Source organism: Colobus angolensis, unplaced genomic scaffold, assembly GCF_000951035.1.
Source record: "Colobus angolensis palliatus isolate OR3802 unplaced genomic scaffold, Cang.pa_1.0 Scaffold61, whole genome shotgun sequence".
NCBI classification, from domain to species: Eukaryota; Metazoa; Chordata; class Mammalia; order Primates; family Cercopithecidae; genus Colobus; species Colobus angolensis.
Genome location: NW_012119710.1, coordinates 3,940,177 through 3,947,025, shown reverse-complemented (window position 1 = coordinate 3,947,025; position 6,849 = coordinate 3,940,177). Strand labels below are relative to the sequence as shown.

The 6,849-nt window shown below is 44.6% G+C and overlaps 1 protein-coding gene across 1 annotated transcript in view; it reads left to right on the top strand.

The window, feature by feature from the left end:
• Window positions 1-6,571: 6,571 nt before the first annotated feature.
• The window catches only part of CKAP5 (cytoskeleton associated protein 5), a 106,941-nt gene continuing 106,663 nt past the window's right edge, over window positions 6,572-6,849 (top strand). The window contains exon 1 of the mRNA XM_011963557.1: window positions 6,572-6,667. The gene's annotated coding sequence lies outside the window, so the exon portion shown is untranslated. The remainder of the gene's footprint in view (window positions 6,668-6,849) is intronic.

Here is a 6,849-nt window from a genome sequence, read left to right as displayed (position 1 = left end):
GCCAGGATGGTCTCGATCTCCTGACCTCGTGATCCGCCTGTCTCGGCCTCCCAAAGTGCTGGGATTACAGGCTTGAGCCACCGCGCCCGGCCTTCTTTTCTTCAAATGTGAAGATGAGTCAACTGATCCACATAATAGGATGTGTGTTTTGGGATGTTTTAGGCAGTCTTTGTTTTGAAACATTCCCTCATCTGCCCACTTATTTTCTCTCCACACCATTCTCCTGTTAACCAGCTGGAGAGGCTAGCGGAGCTCAACATAGGGAATAGAGTTTGATGTCCAGTCAAAGCTCCAACTCATAACTCTGGTCTCCTTGACATAGTGTTAAAACAGATCCAGAGAGCCTAACTAAGGGTCATAGTTTAAACCCAAGGCTAAGTTAGCCCCAAGCTACACAATCTGCTTATTTCATTTTATAAGACATAAAAAGCCAAGAACTTTCACATATCTTGCCCTTCCTGATGGTTTTCCCTCCAGGCCCTAAAAGCCTGTTGATAGCCTGCTAATGAGGTCCCTATCTCTCCCTTCTCCCTCCTTCCTCTTTGGTGGGGCTGATGCTTCTGTGGTCAAAGTTCTTGGACAGTCTACATTTTGGGGGCTATGGAAAATGGATATGAGAAAAGAAAAAATAAAGGCTATTCATTCTTTCATTCAACCAGCACCTACTAAATGCAGTCAAGTGCAAGCCAGGGTAGGTTTTGCAATTCTGGAAGACAGTTAAGGCACTAAAACCCACAGCCACTTGAAATCTGTATTAATGCCACCACTTCTATCTCCAGGGAAATAAAGCAGGGGGCACCTGGATTGAGAGTTGAAGGAAGCTTATCACTGAAGCTGCTCCTTTTAGGCTAGAAATATGGATACATATCCCATGGTAGGGATGCTTCAACCAGAATTCAGCTTGTGATTACAAAAGAATGAGGACTGTCCCAACCCTAACAAGCTTTTTAGAAATGCCCAGCATAGTTATTCAGCAGCCACAGTATTTGACATTTGTTTCCTGTTTGCAGTTCAAAAATATAGCATTCACTTTGATCTCTAATGCCCACAAGGGTTTCACTGGCCTCGGAGGGCAGTATGTTCATAAATATACTCCTTATGTAAAAGGACTATTGAGAGGACCCTAGAATAAAGAAAGCACACGTAACTCCAATAAATACACAGATAAATGCTACTTGATAATAATCCTAGATGGCAAAAGATGACTGGGCAAACATTTATTGAATATCTACTATGGGCAAAGTACTGTATAAGATTTCTACAAGGCCCTGTGGGATCTGCCACTCCTCACCCCCAACTGTTATAAGATTTCATCTCCTACTACCCGGCTACTGCATCCTACTCTGGGCCAGCGACACTAGCCTCCGTCTTCCTCAAAAATGTAAGGCCTTTGCACAGCTGTTGGCCCTTGCTGGCACTTCTTCCCCTAGATATACTCATGGCTAACTCCTTCACCTTATTTAAGTCTTTGCTCAAATGTAATCTCAGTGAAACCTACCCTGATTGCCCTTTCATATATATATATATATACATTTTTTTTTTTTTTTTTTTTTTTTTTTTTGAGATGCAGTAATCCTCTGTCACCCATGCTGGAGTGCAATGGCATGATCTTGGCTCACTGCACCCTCCGCCTCCCAGGTTCAAGAGATTATCCTGCCTCAGCCTCCCGAGCAGCTGGGATTATAGGCATCTGCCACCATGCCCAGCTAATTTTTGTATTTTTAGTAGAGACAGGTTTCACCATGTTGGCCAGGCTAGTCTCGAACTCCTGACCTCAGGTGATCCACCTGCCTCGGCCTCTCAAAGTGCTGGGATTACAGGCGTGAGCCCCCAACGCTGTGGAGGCCAGGGTCGGGGGCTCACGCCTATAATCCCAGCACTTTGAGAGGCTGATGCAGGAGAATTGCTTGAGTCCATGGGTTTGAGGCCATCCTGGGTAACATGAGATCCTGTCTCTACAAAAAAAAATAGGAGGTTTCATGCATGCTACAGCTACTCGGGAGGCTGAAGTGGGACAATCACTTGAGCCCAGGAGGTCAAGGCTGCAGTTGAGCTGAGATCCCGCCATTGCACTCCAGCCTGGATGACAGAGCAAGACCTGTCTAAAAAACAAACAGACAAAATAAAACAAAAAACAGCCTTTCCCTTGAAATATAAAAATCCTAGAAGAAGAAAACCTACGAAATACCCTTCTCAATATCAGCTTTGGCAAAGAATTTATGGCTAAGTCCTCAAAAGCAATTGCAACAAAAAAATTGATAAATCGATAAATGGGACCTACTAAAAGTAAAGCGCTTCTGCACAGCAAGAGAAACTATCAAGGGAGTAATAGGCCACGGAATGGGAGAAAATATTTGCAAGCTATGCATCCAACAAAGGTCTAATATCCAGAATCTATAAAGAACTTAAATCAACAAGTGAAAAACAACCCCATTAAAAAGTGGCAAGCCAGGTGCAGTGGCTCATGCCTGTAATCCCAGCACTTTGGGAGGCAGTGGTGGGCGGATCACCTGAGGTCAGGAGTTCGAGACCAGCCTGACCAACATAGCGAAACCCCCATCTCTACTAAAAATACAAAAATTAGCCAAGCACAGTGGTGGGTGCCTGTAATCCCAACTACTTGGGAGGCTGAGGCAGGAGAATCGCTTGAACCCAGGAGGCACAGGTTGCAGTAAGCTGAGATTGCGCCACTGCAGTATAGCCTGGGAGACAGAATGAGCCTCTGTCTCTAAATAAATAAATAAATAAATAAATAAATAGTGGGCAAAGGACATGAACAAACATGTTCAAAAGAGATACAAGTGACCAACAAACATATGAAGAAATGCTCATCATCACTAATCATCAAAGAAATGCAAATCAAAACCATGAGATACCACCTCATACCAGTCAGAGTGGCTTTTGTTAAAAAGTAAAAAATTAATAGATGCTAGAAAGGCTGCAGAGGAAAGGGAACACTTGTACACTGTGGTGGGAATGTAAATTAATTCAGCCACTGTGGAAAGCAGTTTGGAGATTTTTCAAAGAACTAAGAGTTGAACTACCATTCGACCCAGTAATCCTATTAGTGGGTATATACTCAAAGGAAAATAAATCATGCTACCAAAATGACACATGTACCCATATGTCATTGCAGCACTATTCACAATAGCAAAAACATGGACTCAACCCTGTGCCCATCAATGGTGGATTAAAGAAAATGTGGTACATATACCATGTAATACTATGCAGCCATAAAAAAGAATGAAATAATGTCCTTTATAGCAGCCTGGATGCAGCTGGAGGCCATTATCCTAAACAAACTAACAGATAACCAAACCTTCCCCTTGAGACCGGCTTCTCCTGACTTCCTACTTCCATTGGGCAATCAAATCCTGGAATTCTCTTTGACTCACCTCCCTAAATGGGACCCACCCTTGCCTTTGTACCTAATCTAGTCAGTTGCCAAATCTTTCATTGTTTCTTGAATCTGCTCTCATCTTCTCCACTGCTAACACCTCATATGAGACTCCTAGCTGGGTTCCCAACTCTAAACCATTTTAGACAATCAAGCTAATTAATTTTCCTAAAGTATAACTCTGATTTTGCCACTCTCTTGCTCAGGAACTTTAATAGCCCCCCATTATCTACTTAATAAAGTACCAATTCCATACCCTGGTATTCAAGATCCTTTAGGAATTGTTCCTGGCCGGGCGCGGTGGCTCACATCAGTAATCCCAGCACTTTGGGAGGCTGAGGCGGGCAGATTGCCTGAGTTTAGGAGTTTGCGACCAGCCTGGGAAATAAGGTGAAACCCCGTCTCACCTTATTGTATTTTTTTGTACTAAAATACAAAAAAAATTAGCCCGGCACTGTGGCTTGCGCCTATAGTCCCAACTATTTGGGAGGCTGAGACAGGAGAATTGCTTGAACCCGGGAGGTGGAGGTTGCAGTGAGCTGAGATCACGCCACTAAACTCCAGCCTGGGCAACAGAGTGAGACTCTGTCTCAGAAAAAAAAAAGAAGAATTATTCCTAACCTTCTGTGTCAATCTTGTGTTCCACTACTTCCCAACATAATTTCAGTCCTAAAATCAACCCCACATGTTCAGTCCTATACATACGATGCACTTTCTTGTTCTGTGCCCTGACTCACACTTTCTCCACTACTCTCTGCTCCTTCTACGAAAGAAAAAAGAAACACACCACGTCAATGGTAAAAATTCATTTCCCTCCCGAGTCCCACTCCTATTAAGTTTCTTATAATTCCAGGAATGTTCTAACCATTTTTAGGCATGCCCTCAAACACACATACATTTATAACCATATATAATAAAATCATTCCACAAGTTCTGCAAGTTGCTTTTTTTTCAATTAGTAAAATTTGTGCGTGTTTTTGTCCCAGCCCATAGATTAACCACATTCTTTTTAACAGTTGCATAGTGTTCTATTGAATGGATATATCATAACTTATGTAAAAGATTCCCTGTTGATGAACATGTAATTTCCAGATTATTTATTTATTTTTTGTTTAGAGACAGGGTCTCATTCTGTCACGCAGCTGGAGTACAGTGGCATGATCATGGCTCACTGCAGCCTTGACCTCCCATACTTCAGTAATCCTCCACCTCAGCCTCCCGAGCTGCCGTGCCTGGCCTCCAGGATTTTTTTTTTTTTAATCTTAAGCAGTGCTGGCTAGGCACAGTGGCTCACAGCTATAATCCCAGCACTTTGGGAGGCTGAGGCGGGTGGATCACTTGAGGTCAGGAGTTCAAGACCAGCCTGGCCAACATGGTGAAACCCTGTCTCTACTAAAAATACACACACACAAAAAAATTAGCCGAGCATGTTGGCAGGTGCCTATAATCCCAGCTACTTGGGAGGCTGAGGCAGGAGAATTGCTTGAACCCCGGAAGTAGAGGTTGCAGTGAGCCGAGATCATGCCATTGCACTATGGCCTAGGCGACAAGAGCGAGACTCTGTCAAAAAAAAAGCTGGGCGCAGTGGCTTACGCCTATAATCCCAGCATTTTGGGAGGCCAAGGTGGGCAGATCATGAGGTCAGCAGATCAAGATCAGCCTGGCTAACACGGTGCAACCCCTCTCTACTAAAACTACAAAAAATTAGCCGGGCATGATGGCATGCGCCTGTAGTCTCAGCTACTCAGAAGGCTGAGGCAGTAGAATCACTTGAACCCAGGAGGTGGAGGTTGAAGTGAGCCAAGATCGCACCACTGTACTCCAGCCTGGGCATCAGAGTGACGCTCTGTCTCAAAAAAAAAAAGGCAGTACCACAGTAAACATCCTTGTACATTTTTCTTTGCATACTTGCACAGATCTGTAGGATAAATTCCTCATAGTAGCATTACTGGGCCAGAACTAGATTATGTACATTTTAGTTACTGCCAAATTGTTCTCCTAAAGGTTTGTACCAACTATACTCTTGCCAGTAGTGACTTTGAGTGTCCGTTTTCCCAAATCTTTTTATTTTTTACTTTTAAAAACAGAGACGGGGTCTTTCTATGTTGCCCAGGTTGGTCTTAAACCCCTGGCCTCAAGCAATCCCCCTGCCTTGGCCTCCCAAAGTGCTAAGATTACAGGCATAAGCCATTGCACCCAGCCTGTTTTTTCAAATCTTGACCAACCAAAGGTTGTTGAACTTCTTCATCTCTGCCAACTTGATAATTAAAAAACATGTAATTGTTTCATTTACTTTTATCCATCCCCTCTCCATCTTTTAGCCTGTTGAGAATCTACACATTCTTTAAATCCTAGATTAAAAATTCACCTTCCTCACAGATCCTCCCCATCAAATTTCTCCTGTGTCTAAGCATTTATAGCTTTTCATTTATACAGTTATTACACTGCTTTGAATTTTAGTGACTACTGTGTATGTTATATTCCTCTAACCATTGTAGATTATAAATTCCTTGGAAGTAAGGACCTGAACTCATTCATAGAAACACTGAATGTAGAGCTAAGCTAGAATTCTGGAGATCACGTTAACCCAGCCTCTCATTTTTATAAGGGAGTATTCAGCAGTTGCAGAATGCGTTACAGTTCACAAAGGCTTTTCTCAAGACATTCTATTAGTTATATTAACTCCTCCCATTAAATTGTAAGGGAAACATAGTTATCCCATTTTACAGATAAGGAAACAACTACTCCAGAAGATTTACTGAGAAAAGTGATTTACTCAGAACAGGTCCGAGGTCAGAATCCAGCGTCCTGGCTTCATTCGCTGTTACTTTCAGCTGCCTCTGGTTTCCCTCAAGCACTTAGCTTCACAGTCAATCTCAGGGGAATGAATAATGACCAAAAAAAATTGCCAGGTGTTGACAGCAGCTTGAACATCTGTAATTAAATAAAGCAAACATGCTGATGGCCAGGGATGCCCAGGTCTACACACACCTTTCGCCCTTCTTTCCGGAGTCGTCGGCAGCTTGCCCCCGGCAGCGACCAGCGTCCCTACCCGTGTGGGCAGCGTCTGGTCCACAGGGAAACACGGCTGCTCGCGGCCCCTTTAAGGCTGCGGGCGGCGCGTGCCCATAGGCCTTTCAAATGGACCAATAAAAGGCCGATGGGCGGTCTGTCGAGGACCAATAAAGAACGAGGACACTGCGGGGTGTGCGGCGGCCCAAGCGGTTTCAAACGGCTTAGAGCAGGCCCCTTGGTTCTGACCCGGCTGAGGTGAGTGGTCAATGGCCCCACCCGCGAGGCCCTCGAGTGGAGCCATCGCGCGCTCAGAGGAGCCCTTGGATCCCGGGCTGCTGGGGTCCTCCAGACGCGCGCCTCCTTTGCCCCACGAACCCGGCAGGTCTGAGGCGGCGAAGCGGGGCGGAGGCCGGGGGACCTGCGGCGGGCAGGGCGGG